Genomic DNA, 12,185 nt, shown 5'->3' with positions numbered 1-12,185 from the left:
ATTTGTAGTTTAGCGTCCCTTTCAGTAGCGAGGCTATATGAGATGGGACCTACTGATTAACGTGGAATCCGAACCACATGAGCTCCCGCCTGGAAGGGTGGAAAATTTATTTGCATAGGGAATACGGACAGAACGTATCAAATCCAAGCCAGAAAATTTTGGGAAAAAGAGAACTCAGAAAGAGATGTTTAATCTGAATAGCTATGTTAAATTGTGTAATATTCTTGAATTCTAACGTTGCCATTGTTTGCTTCTCTACATAATTTCTTTTAAGGGAAAAGAACTGGCTGCTTTACTCCTTTCCTACTAGCTAAGTGGCTACACTAAACTATTTTAGGCAAGAGAGTTAGAACTTGGTTTGGGCAAAACATTCAGCAAACATCTTGAAATGTCTGTGCATTATATTGTAATTTTTCTCACTTTACGGTGATTTATAGCTTAATATTCGTCTAAGCATCAACTCTTACGGTACTCCAAACTTGCGGTAACACATAATAAAGTGATTCATTCTTTCTTATGAAATAACTTTTCAAAACTTATACAGTCCGCAGCAAGAAACCTGCAACATGAGGATGTAAGTTTATTGTGAAACTACGCCTAATAGCCCAGGGAATCAACATAACGTCTAAGTGGCACGAATCACACCAAGAGAAACCTCGGCGTCCTCCCCTGCACACTTATTTTAGAGCAAAAGACTTCGTCGTTTCACAATAAAGTTACATGCTCATGTTGCAGTTTTTTTTTTGCTGCGGACTGTACAAGCTTAAACTTTCAGAGGATGTAGAAGCAACATTTCACTTAATCTTTCTTTCATTTCTTTTCTCGCGTTTTTTTTTTAAATCGGAAATTGTGGTGTACGCGTATATTTGGTAGTATTCGTGTCAGCATTGCCCACGAGACAACACAAGCAGGTCAGAAACCCTTCCTGTTGGTCGAGTGCCTCACGCGTGCGCCTTTGGTATACGTCGCCCTAGTTCGATCCCTGGCCAGGTAAGCTTGTGGTAGACTACACCGTATTCATGTGTTTTCTCGGGGTTTTCCTACCACATTCTCATTCCACCAATTCATTTGCCTTAACCACCCGTCTCCGTTAGCCTAAAAGGCATAATCGTGGGACGTTAAACTGAAAAATTTAATTTAATTTAATTTCTTCTCCTATAGGCAGCCCTTTCTGCTTTTAGACATAATCTAGCCCATTTGTCTAGAAAAGTTAAATAGAGCCGATAGACTGATAAACTAGAGATATGGCGGCCAGTTTCTTTAAGAGTATCTGAAAAACTGAAAATTTGTTAGCTCAAGTCAGAAATACTTGCAAATTTTTTTCCAAGCTGGAGGAAAAGACCGAGACACAGAAAAAAATCACGAATATACATACCCTGATGCACAAATACTTTATGTAGAACAAATATGCCATATTATTAACGCATATTGCATAACTTTATTAATTACAGTAATTATATTAAATACTGTAGTGGGTGAATAAGCAAATCTAACATGTTTTGATATGTATTTCAAAGAACTGAATTTCTTTTTTAAAAATACAAAGGGGGACAATTGCCTCTTCTTGCACTCCGCTGCGGGCGGCAATGACTGAACTAGAAATACTTTAAGAGTTAGGATTAGAGATATCATGTACTTAAGATTGATTGATTGATTAAATTTCAATCACGTTCTTTATCAGCAGCAAGGCTGTATAGGACGAGCTTTAGAAATCGAACCCAGGACTTCGTATACCGAAGATACGCCCTCTCAAACCACTACGGAAGAGGAACAATATACAAAAACTGAGTATTTATGGATTTATCACACAGATGCTTAGTTGAACACACTACACGTCAATATACCTTCTATAGAAGGCTCTTTGAATTCCTACAGGAAAGAAGCCAGATCTCTAATAGAAGTGAAACACCAGACGTCATCTGACTGTGAGATTCGAACTCAGGACGTATACGTCATCCTTAACCTATCTACGTTATTGCACCGTAATGTACAGCTAAAATAAACTCAATTCCAAATATTCGCTGGATCGAGCATGTTTTGTTTTAAACTCTATCTCGATTATTTGAATTATTTTCAACAAATTTGTGCTGATGATCTCTTGATGCAAAGACCGGTTCATGCTTGTAATGGCTTCGATCCTTTGTTCCTAGTTATTGTTAATGCATTATTCCAGCGCTCTTCTGCTATAGTTGTAAGAAAGCGTTCCAAGTCTCAAGATTTTGTCACCAGGAATTGTAGTGATAACTTGTAGAAATATGTATGTTATTAACGATAATGGTCTATAGCCTAAAACGTAATAGAATCGAACTTAGAATTATTATCTATTTCAAGTTAAGCATGCTAGTGTCCGATCTTTAGATTCTGCTACTCATTGAAGACAAGAGAATAAACGATCCTTCCAAATAATCCTCTTTACAATACGAAATCAATTAATGATTTAGGCAGTGCAGTAGTCCTAAAATTTTCAGAGCCTGTTTTGTGATCATCTATGATTGCCATAAAAGACATAGAAGGCATTTTTAATTGATAATGTACAACGCATATATTAATTAATTGAATTAAAATATAAAGAATATATTATTGTTTTATAGTCTAAAAGCATTTCTTGAGGGCATTCCTTAAATCATTTTATTATTAACATAAATGGGTGTAGGTATGGAGAATGAGCTAACTCACTCCGAGAAGGAACAGAAAAAATCGCGCCCGACCTGCCAGAAGTAAAAGAAAATATTTCCAAATTTAACTCTATTCTGTATTGCTCAAAGTTACGTATTATCATTGGCGTGATATTGAAAATATGCATAACTTAGTTTTAAAATATCGAACATGTGTGGTTCTCTTCAGCAGAGAACAAGGTTTTAGGTAATTGAAATATCACAGCCATCGACCTTCAAAACTGCTAGGATACCCTCTCAGAACAAAAAATACGCTACTTTGCATCGACCACTTACACCACTCTCATCCTAAAATTAACAATTTTGTGTTTTGGTTTGGTGATATGGCCACTCAATTATTGGAATAATGGCTCTGATTAAATAAATAAATATAAACAAAACAAAAGTACGAAGTGTTATACAATTTGAAGCAGAAGGTATACTCTAATGACTAAGATTAAGCAGAAGGTATACTCTAATGACTAAGATTAAGCAGAAGGTATACTCTAATGACTAAGATTAAGCAGAAGGTATACTCTAATGACTAAGATTAAGCAGAAGGTATACTCTAATGACTAAGATTAAGCAGAAGGTATACTCTAATGACTAAGATTAAGCAGAAGGTATACTCTAATGACTAAGATTAAGCAGAAGGTATACTCTAATGACTAAGATTAAGCAGAAGGTATACTCTAATGACTAAGATTAAGCAGAAGGTATACGGCGTGTACCGCCGTCTACCCTCAACTACAGTCCTGGATTTAGGTTCATGTGCCAAAGCTAAGTTGTGCAAGCTAACAGGGAAAAAGTTGAAACGGGTATTCGAACACGAAAACTAGCATAAATTAAATATCTTAGGCCTTAGGCACAAAAGTTTCTTTCATAAAGATATGTCATTCCGATGTGGTTTTTCTTTTGTTATTTTAGTGCATTTGGCCGGAATAGGATTATACGTAATATACACATATCTGATATTTTCAGGTCTGATAATTACAAAGCATTACAAAAATCATAAATCCATTAAAGTTAGCATACTTTTTCGTGAGACATTCCTGCATCGACGGCTTTTGTATGAGATGTTACCGTATATCTGAATATATCGTAGGACTGAAATTATTGTATAGTCGAGTAGTCACACAGCATGATTTTGAGTTCTTTTTCCAGTAGAAATAGAATATTTGTTTTTAACACACCATCTTCCAATAAATGTTTAGTTACTTGAATTAAGAAGCTATAAACTCCGATCTACAGAGCCAAAATTGAAATGAAAATGGGAGACGATGTGCTGACCACATACCACTCAAGGTTGTCTGTCCGGCCATAGTCCCTGTGAATGGTAAGGCCAAGGAGATAGTATGTCAGTGTCAATATTACTGTATCGTTCTACCATCCTTTTTTGCAGTATGTAATATAGAAGAAGTCATATAGATATTAAAACTACCATTGTTATGTTTAAATGACTAATTTATTCTTTCAGCAATGACACATTCAACGTGGTCCCAGCTTCCATTCCCGGTGGGGGCGCTTGCTTCAGATACAAATCCGAGAAGTGTTAAGGACCAGTTTTTAGTTAATAGATTCCGTCTTCATATAGAAACGGTGATTCTGAACTCCAGTGAACAAATTGATCAAGGATTAGAAAATTCACGTAATTCGTTATCTTAAATAGTATTCTTTCAGGGGGTAGGACGGTGTAATGGCCAAAAAGTTCATCAATGTAATCAGCTATAATTGATAGAAGTGTCTGTGTCAGTATACTTTGATTTCCAATGAATCAGTATCCGAATTGGATTCTTCTACAAAATATAATTTTGTATTATTTATGTAAGAAGATCACAGTTTGATCAAAGATCTATCAGGGCTGAAAAAGTGTTGAAGATCCAAACCACTGAGAAAGTTTAAAGTATACGTTGTAATTTTGGAAGGGGGCATATCAAGGAAATTTGGAGGTTCTTATGGCCACTGGGGATTAAAGACTCTCTCTCTCTCTCTCTCTCTCTCTCTCTATATATATATATATATATATATATATATATATATATATATACTTTAAAGATCTTTGAATAAATAACATATTTATTTTTCGTAAATAATACAATAAAAATGCATTAACTTATTTTTAAATATCTGAAATGAGTCATTTTAAGTTTCGTTTAAGTATTGCCATTCAAGACTTCTTTTTTTTTTTAAAAAAAAAAAAAAAAACAATTATCCAAATATCTCTCCAAAATTATTGGGAACAGTCAAATTTTGAAATATATTTAGTGTAGTTTCTGGATAACTGTAATATTCTTTCTCTTAAAGCACAGGGTTTGTTTCGAAGCTTCATCACTCAACTTTGGTCTACAGATAAATTATATGATTTGAAATTATCATATTTTTAAAAGAGTTCTGTGAACGCTGACATTCACGAAAAATCTGAAGTTATGAAAATCTTTTCAGTTCCAAATTTTAATAATAAGGGAAACAAATTCATACGCTAGTGAGCTTAATAATTTTCGTTGTCAAGTAATATTTTACAATTATTGGTAAATTTTAAAAGACTTATCTCCACTCGGAAGAAATGTTTCTACTTAAAAGGAAAAAAAACTAAATTGCAAAAACATTTAAATGGAATTTAAATGTCTTAAAACGATTATTTGTTTTCAATATCTTGCTATCTACAATTAGACATAACAGGTGAATCAATGTTTCTCGTTTACTTACCGAGACCGCGATAAAAGAAAAATAAGTCAACTGCTGAACTGTTCACTCACCTTCGAAAGAACCGTGAACAAAGTGAAGTCGATTCCACCACTAACTAACCACAGACACATGCGCTCGTGATGAGGTGAGGTAAACAACTGGCCCTCTGAGTCTCGGGTTCGCTTGCCTGATTCTTCGAGCACCGGTGACCACCAGCAGCCCATGACGTCACCCCGCAAGTCACTATGGGAACCATAGTTCCGGCGAACCACGCGAAGGTAAGGAGAGCCGTGACTTTGAGTCAAAGCCGCGACAGCGACAACGGCTTTCTCCGCGACAGATATCACTTTGATCTTGTGTTTCTCTGTCTTTTCTTAACATCTCTAAGAGGCCGTTTAGACGTTATGATAAATCATCAAGGGTGGAGATAAATTTCAGAAATCATAACGTCTAAATTAGTTTATCTCATGATATCTCTCCTGCATATGATACGATGCGATAAGTTCGACATGTTCAACTTATCGCATGCAAGCCAGGTATAGCCCCCCGTAGAGAAACAAAGGAATGAATAGGTCACCGCTTCCAACCCTCCTTGGCTGCCAGCTTCTTGGAAGGAAAGCGGGAAATATCTGGTTAAAAACAGGTTTTGTTAAGAATTTGCTTATACCTGTCGTCCAGTGGTTTGTTCTGTTGACAAAAAGGAAAGAAATATCTTTTCCCCGGTTTCTGTTTATGAAATGCGAGGAGACTTCCAAACTACGAAAGCTACAACAAATTAACCGCTTCAATTTGGTTTGCTTTGATGTCTGAAGTTTAACCTCGGCTAAAGCAAAGGTAGATCCATAGTTTAAAATGAGATAAAACCGACTAGCACCGGGAATTGAAACCTGGACCACATACATCAGAAGCGACACGTCCTTGATTGAAACCCTTTTCATGTCTTCGAAACAAGTCATTATAACCAACCAGAGATGGCCAACACATCAACCATGGTCTCTAGCCTACCGGCAATCGTGAGAGGTAGCCCGCGGTGGTCTGTGTCACACTATCTGTATCAATCAGTCTCGATGGACTGATTTCTAGTTTCTGATAACAAATGAACGTTTCTGAGAAAATAAAAATGAATTAATTAGGTTTTTAAAAAAATATTTAATCTTAATTTTATTGTTCGTATTTATTTCTTCTTTACTGTCCATCACGTCCTCATTATTAATCTATATTTTGATTAGTAGATCACTAGAGAATTCGGAAATGAGAAGTAGCCCTCAAACCTTAGAAAGCCTAGCCACCCCTGTTGTAAACCTATTCAATATTGTTTTATTTTCCGTTCTTACTCTGGTTTGTCAATCAAGCGCTTTAGTGCTTATCTCATGTTATTATAATCAATTTCGAATTCCAAAATTGTATATAGATACTTCATAATTAAAATTTCGAATTTTGAATTTATGTATTTTGAATTTATGCATACTTACTTTACTTCTATATAAATTGTATTTTATTTTAAATATCGTATTAAAATATTTGAACCAAAAGTCACCGCGTTAACCATTATGTTAGTCGGGTTAATCTTCTCCCTAGAACTTCTAAGATTATATGTAATAACATTATATAATATACTGTTCCATAATTCATGCAATTTCATGTCATAATATATATATATAGATATATAGATATAGATAGATAGATAGATAGATAGATAGATAGATAGATAGATATAGATATAGATATAGATATAGATATAGATATAGATATAGATATATAGATATATATATACAATGATTAAATGAGCGCATACAGTAAATTAGAAATTTTATAATGTAAAATTCAATTAAATAACAATGTACTTGTAATTATAAACCATCATTATATCCACCTGCCATTTCGTCCTCTGTCAAGATGTCCACTGGCCACTTCCTCCATTAGTTTGGGCTGAAATATTTCCTGCTCATTTGACCACTCTCAATAATATGTTCTTCTGTTATTTTCTGTGTAAATGATAAGAAGTGACCTAGAAGAGGCCCTGATACCGTATGGTATGGTCAAATTAAGAAGCACTGAGGAATGATTTGAAAGAGGGTTGCCCAAGATGGAATGTTCTGGAGAAATGTTGAAAGATCTTTATCAAACATTGGATTGACAACGGTTGTAAATAATAATTATCATGATTTTATATAATATTTTTGATTCCCCAGATAATACAGATAATTCAAATTAAACAGATTTGTTAGATTGATTTTCCATCTAGTATAAAATAACTTATAAATAAAAATTTATTGCCATTGCTTATAGCCTGCCCAATTTGCAAATATATTACAGTGCAGTGTCTTCTAAACGACCCCCCCCCCCCAAGTTGTAGAATTTCTCTAAAGATTTTTGAAAATACCTGCAACAAAAGTTTAAAAGTCATGAATATCCCCTAGAGTGTTAGATTCTCCTCAAAATTAACAGAATTAGACAAAACACTGCTGGTGGTTATTTTACAACTTTATCTCACAACGCTTGAAGAGCTTTACATAGTTCATAGTTCATAGAAATGAATAGTCATAGTTCATTTCTATGCTCAAAGTTAATGTTCTAATTTGCAGTTATTCATTGAGAAACTAATACTGCAAAATTCTAAACTTCGGAAATGAAAAATCAAGTAAAATGTTTTGTTTTAAATAGATTATATCTATATCTATCTACATTATAACTCACAGCATTATTAATCTAATTAATGCGCTTATCGTAGTTCCAGTATTCGGTTGCAGGGGCGTAAATAAGGGGTTCGCAGACCCCGCATTGTGGGGGGCCCACACCATCAGGGAGCTCAAAATTGTGAAGTGGGACGTAGAGAAGGGGTCCCACTCCACGCTGTCTACGGGAGAGCCCAAGCTTTTAGACGCCACTGTTCGGTTATGCCATTTGTTTGTATGGCTGGAGAAATCAAATTTATGTCAAGATAAATTTGACTTCCAGTTCTGGTTTTGGAGAGTCGCTTGAGTAATCAATCACATTGAAATTAAGATCAATGTACTAAATACTATGAGGTCAATTCGGAAAAGGACTGCCGTTTGATATCAATGGCACACACTCGCAGATACAAAATGTTTATTATACAAATGGGAAAAATATCACATTACATTACTTTTCAACATATTCACCATTCAAATTGAGGCACTTGTCATAACGTTTTATAAGGTTTGAATTCCTTCTTTAAAAAAAAAAAAAAAAGTGACAACGTTCTTTCACAGCGTGAAGCTTAGGGTTATTGCCATATATATAGTATGATTTGTGTCTTATTCCGTAGCTCATTGGGTCCGTGCAAATTCCCATTCCCGCGACCAGTGTTCGAGTTTTCGTTTTACTACTTTTTTATTTTTATTTTTTCATCGATCAGATAGGACTCCAGTAAAGAGGAAAATATTGTTACAGTTAAAGGTGTGATTCGATATTCTGCTAGTATTTATTTATATATTTACTGTCAAGCGAACAAAATGAAGTAGAATTTTACAACCGTAAAACTGTTCTAGATTTTACTATTAATAAGTTTACAGCTCAAAAATAAATTGAATGCTCTTCAATTATAGTCCATAATTAGCTATGGTCAAGAAGATGGATTTAAGTTGTTTTGTGTGTGGTCCGCACATTGGCATCCATCATCTTTAATTCTGGAACTAAATATAACTAATTTTATTTTTCGTTTAGAAATAAAATAGTCACCTTTAGCTCTGAACGAAACAGAGAGCATAGTGCAAAAGGTCACTATGGCATTACATTTCGTTATATAAAGAAATGAAAAAAAGTACATTTATACTTGAAAATGTCGAAGATAATTAGACAAATATTATGAACAATTCTATAATGGAATTAAGCAATAATTTATAATAAAATAAAACTGCAATGAAATGCAGGTGATATGAAGTTAACAAAAATGTTTGCCCCTATATGCTGAAATACAAGTTTCTTGATCAGATAGGGAAACTTCGCCTTGAAATATACACCATGAATTTGATTCTCGATAGAATCTGAAATATGTTAAGATCATGGGATTATTTATCGTAGGATCATAGTTTATACTTCATTTTCTTCAGCACAGTGGCGGATCGAAGGAGGCAGGGTGCGAATTACCGGGGGGAGGGGGGGAGGGGGATTTTCCCCCTCAATCACATTTTGTTTTCCCCCCAAAGAAGTCAGCTGAAGTATCCCCACCGGGGATGCTCGCTTTCCCCCTCAAACTATGCTTAGTATAACTCCAAATTTCACTGATTTTTGTTATTTCTTGTAAATTTAATCTTCTAGCTGTATTTCGAAATGATCGATGTAAACTGTTCAGTTTTGGTCATTTCTACTTACCACCTAATTCCCCCTATTTTCAATGTTGTTTAGTTGAACTATATTATTATGACTACGGTTGTTAGTTGCAACTGTACCTTCGTACTCTTCAGTTCGTCATCGTTTGTGAATTTGAATATATTAATTGCGTATAACAAAGCCACATATAGATTTATAAATGTTCTTAGCGGTTGGCCAAGAAGAAGTAAACAAATAGCTTCTTCTACCATACTTGGCGAAGTTCGGATATGTCATATTCATCCTCTATATTTGTATCGATTATCATCTTATTTTAATTTTTGTTATAACATGTTATTTCATTTTCCAGTGTACTCTTTGTTAGCACATGGTCTTCATTCCCTAGTAGGTTGTGTGTATGCAACTCAAAAGTTGCATTTAATTTGTGATAATTAGCATAATAATCACTGCTTTTACAGTTTACGGAAATGAACTTTTGAAACTGTACTCAAAACCTGATATTAAGTATTCTCTGGTAAGTATATGTTAACGTACACGCTGGGGGATACGCTCGTAGTGAGCAGACATGTTAATGAAGGTGATTTTTTAGGTGAATAAGCGAATAATTCAAGATTTGTTTCAGCATTTGTTAATACGACTGGTTCTCCGTCTCATTGTCCGTGTCTGTATAAGCATTTCAACTGGAGCGGTTTTTTTTTTTTTTTTTTTTAAGTTAACCCTTCATTTTTCCATCTTTTCTCTGTACATTTTGCTGTCCACGCTAATAATGTTATCTGAAAAACTTCAATGTTTTACTTTATTTGAGTAACGTAGCCCATAGTGAATCAACTCATCTTCAACCTAACAGTAAAGTAATTTTTAAGTGTTGACTTTCTGTGCCCATCACGGAATCGATATTTGGAGAAAAAAAAAAGTCGTGATGAGCACAGCTTTAGCTGGAAGTAGAAGCACAAGCTCGAAATTTCAATTGAGAGATTTTAAATATTTGGCCTTCGATTTGACCTTGATGTGAGAAATCGGGACCAGCAACAATACATTTATTTGATAGGCTAATATCTAGATTTTCTTTAAAAAAAATGTCCGGTTTAACTGATAATTTTAGTGGTTTTCACAAGACTGAAGTAGATTTCTTTTCGCAACCTGTATGTATTAATGCAAAGTGGAAGCTTTCAATATGAGTGGAAAAATTAACATATGCTTGTGATCATGGCTATCGCTCGAGCCGAATTATTAACTAAATAAACCTTAGAGAGCTACGGGGACAAGAGTGAGTACAACATTAAAACACGTTCAGAAAGGTTTAGTGGGGTGTGTGTATGTCAGACAATATATATGTGCATAGTTATTGTCGGTAGATTTATTAAATTAATAAATCTCTTATTTATTACAGATGTCACTCACTCACACACACACACACAGACACACACACACACACACACACACACACACACATATATATATATATATATATATATATATATATATATATATATATATATATGGGGGGTAGGGCATTTATTGTCTCATTTTGAAATTTGAACCTTCAGACTATGTCCTTTGGCCTAATTTTATCTCCCCCGAATATAGATTATTTAATTCGCACACTGGAAGGAGGGGCTATAGGGGCTCTAGCCCAGCCTTGACGCTCAGGTATACACTGGATAATATGGGGTTCAATTCTGATTTACACTGGATAAAGCTACAAACTACGATTTAGTCCCTTTCTTTATCATATCCTGGATCCGCCACTGATAGAGCATCATTTTCAACAGTACCACTCATTTGTCCGTATTATACACCAGAAACTGTAAAAAATCGAGGAAAACCGGGAGATTTTTCGATTTTTTCGAAATTATTGCGTCCTTCTGGCCCGGGCTTGGGTTCAGGTAGGGATATGTTTTTTTCTTTTTTTTTTAAACGTAGTTATGTAGACAATACGTGTGCAATATTTCAATCCTGTATCTTGAAAATTAAGGTCGGGAAAAAAAAATTGCAATATATATATATATATAACATACTGTTCCATAATTCATGCAATTTTCTACAGCACTGGGAGAATATGAAGTTTTCACACTATTAATGTAAAATTTGGCACTCTTATTGAGAAATATCTTAATTTTTTGAATTTCTAAAGGAAATAAGAGAAAATTTCTGTTTAGCCCCCCTTTTGGGGGTGTAAACACAAAAGTTCATTTTCCTTATGGGAGATTCAATGTTAAATTTTGGAAGCAGTTTTCTCCAATAATTATTCGTAAAGATTTTGGGGCAAATTAATTGTATTTGTTACAAAATTCAAAAACACTCATTAACAAAGCTAATAAAGCTGTCTCAAACATTATTTTGGGAAGGCCCCTCTTTTGGGGGCAAGGGGCGTAAAAAGGTGGTGGGTGATGTGTTACCAAAATCCCAAAATTTATTTTCGGTGTGCCAGTAAGCGTCAGGTTAATCACGAATGACACATAATTAATGCTCCAATGCTCCTTGCATGTGCCAGGGACTTATATGGGGCTATAGCCCCCTCTCAAAAATATAAAAAAACTCCATAAATATCCT

The 12,185-nt window shown here is 34.6% G+C and overlaps 1 protein-coding gene across 2 annotated transcripts in view; it reads right to left on the bottom strand.

The window, feature by feature from the left end:
- The window catches only part of LOC145666309 (uncharacterized), an 85,919-nt gene extending 80,358 nt beyond the window's left edge, over positions 1-5,561 (bottom strand). Inside the window, exon 1 of one of the 2 annotated variants that reach the window (XM_081733398.1) lies at positions 5,411-5,561. The gene's annotated coding sequence lies outside the window, so the exon portion shown is untranslated. Of the gene's footprint in view, positions 1-5,360 lie in introns of both variants that reach the window. The other variant, XM_081733399.1, reaches the window with a different exon arrangement.
- Between the last annotated feature and the right edge of the window lie 6,624 nt (positions 5,562-12,185).

The sequence above is a fragment of the Thermobia domestica genome, chromosome 12 (assembly GCF_964235325.1).
Source record: "Thermobia domestica chromosome 12, izTheDome1.hap1.1, whole genome shotgun sequence".
NCBI classification, from domain to species: Eukaryota; Metazoa; Arthropoda; class Insecta; order Zygentoma; family Lepismatidae; genus Thermobia; species Thermobia domestica.
The sequence above is the reverse complement of the archived record's forward strand: the minus strand, read 5'-3'. Positions and strand labels throughout refer to the sequence as shown.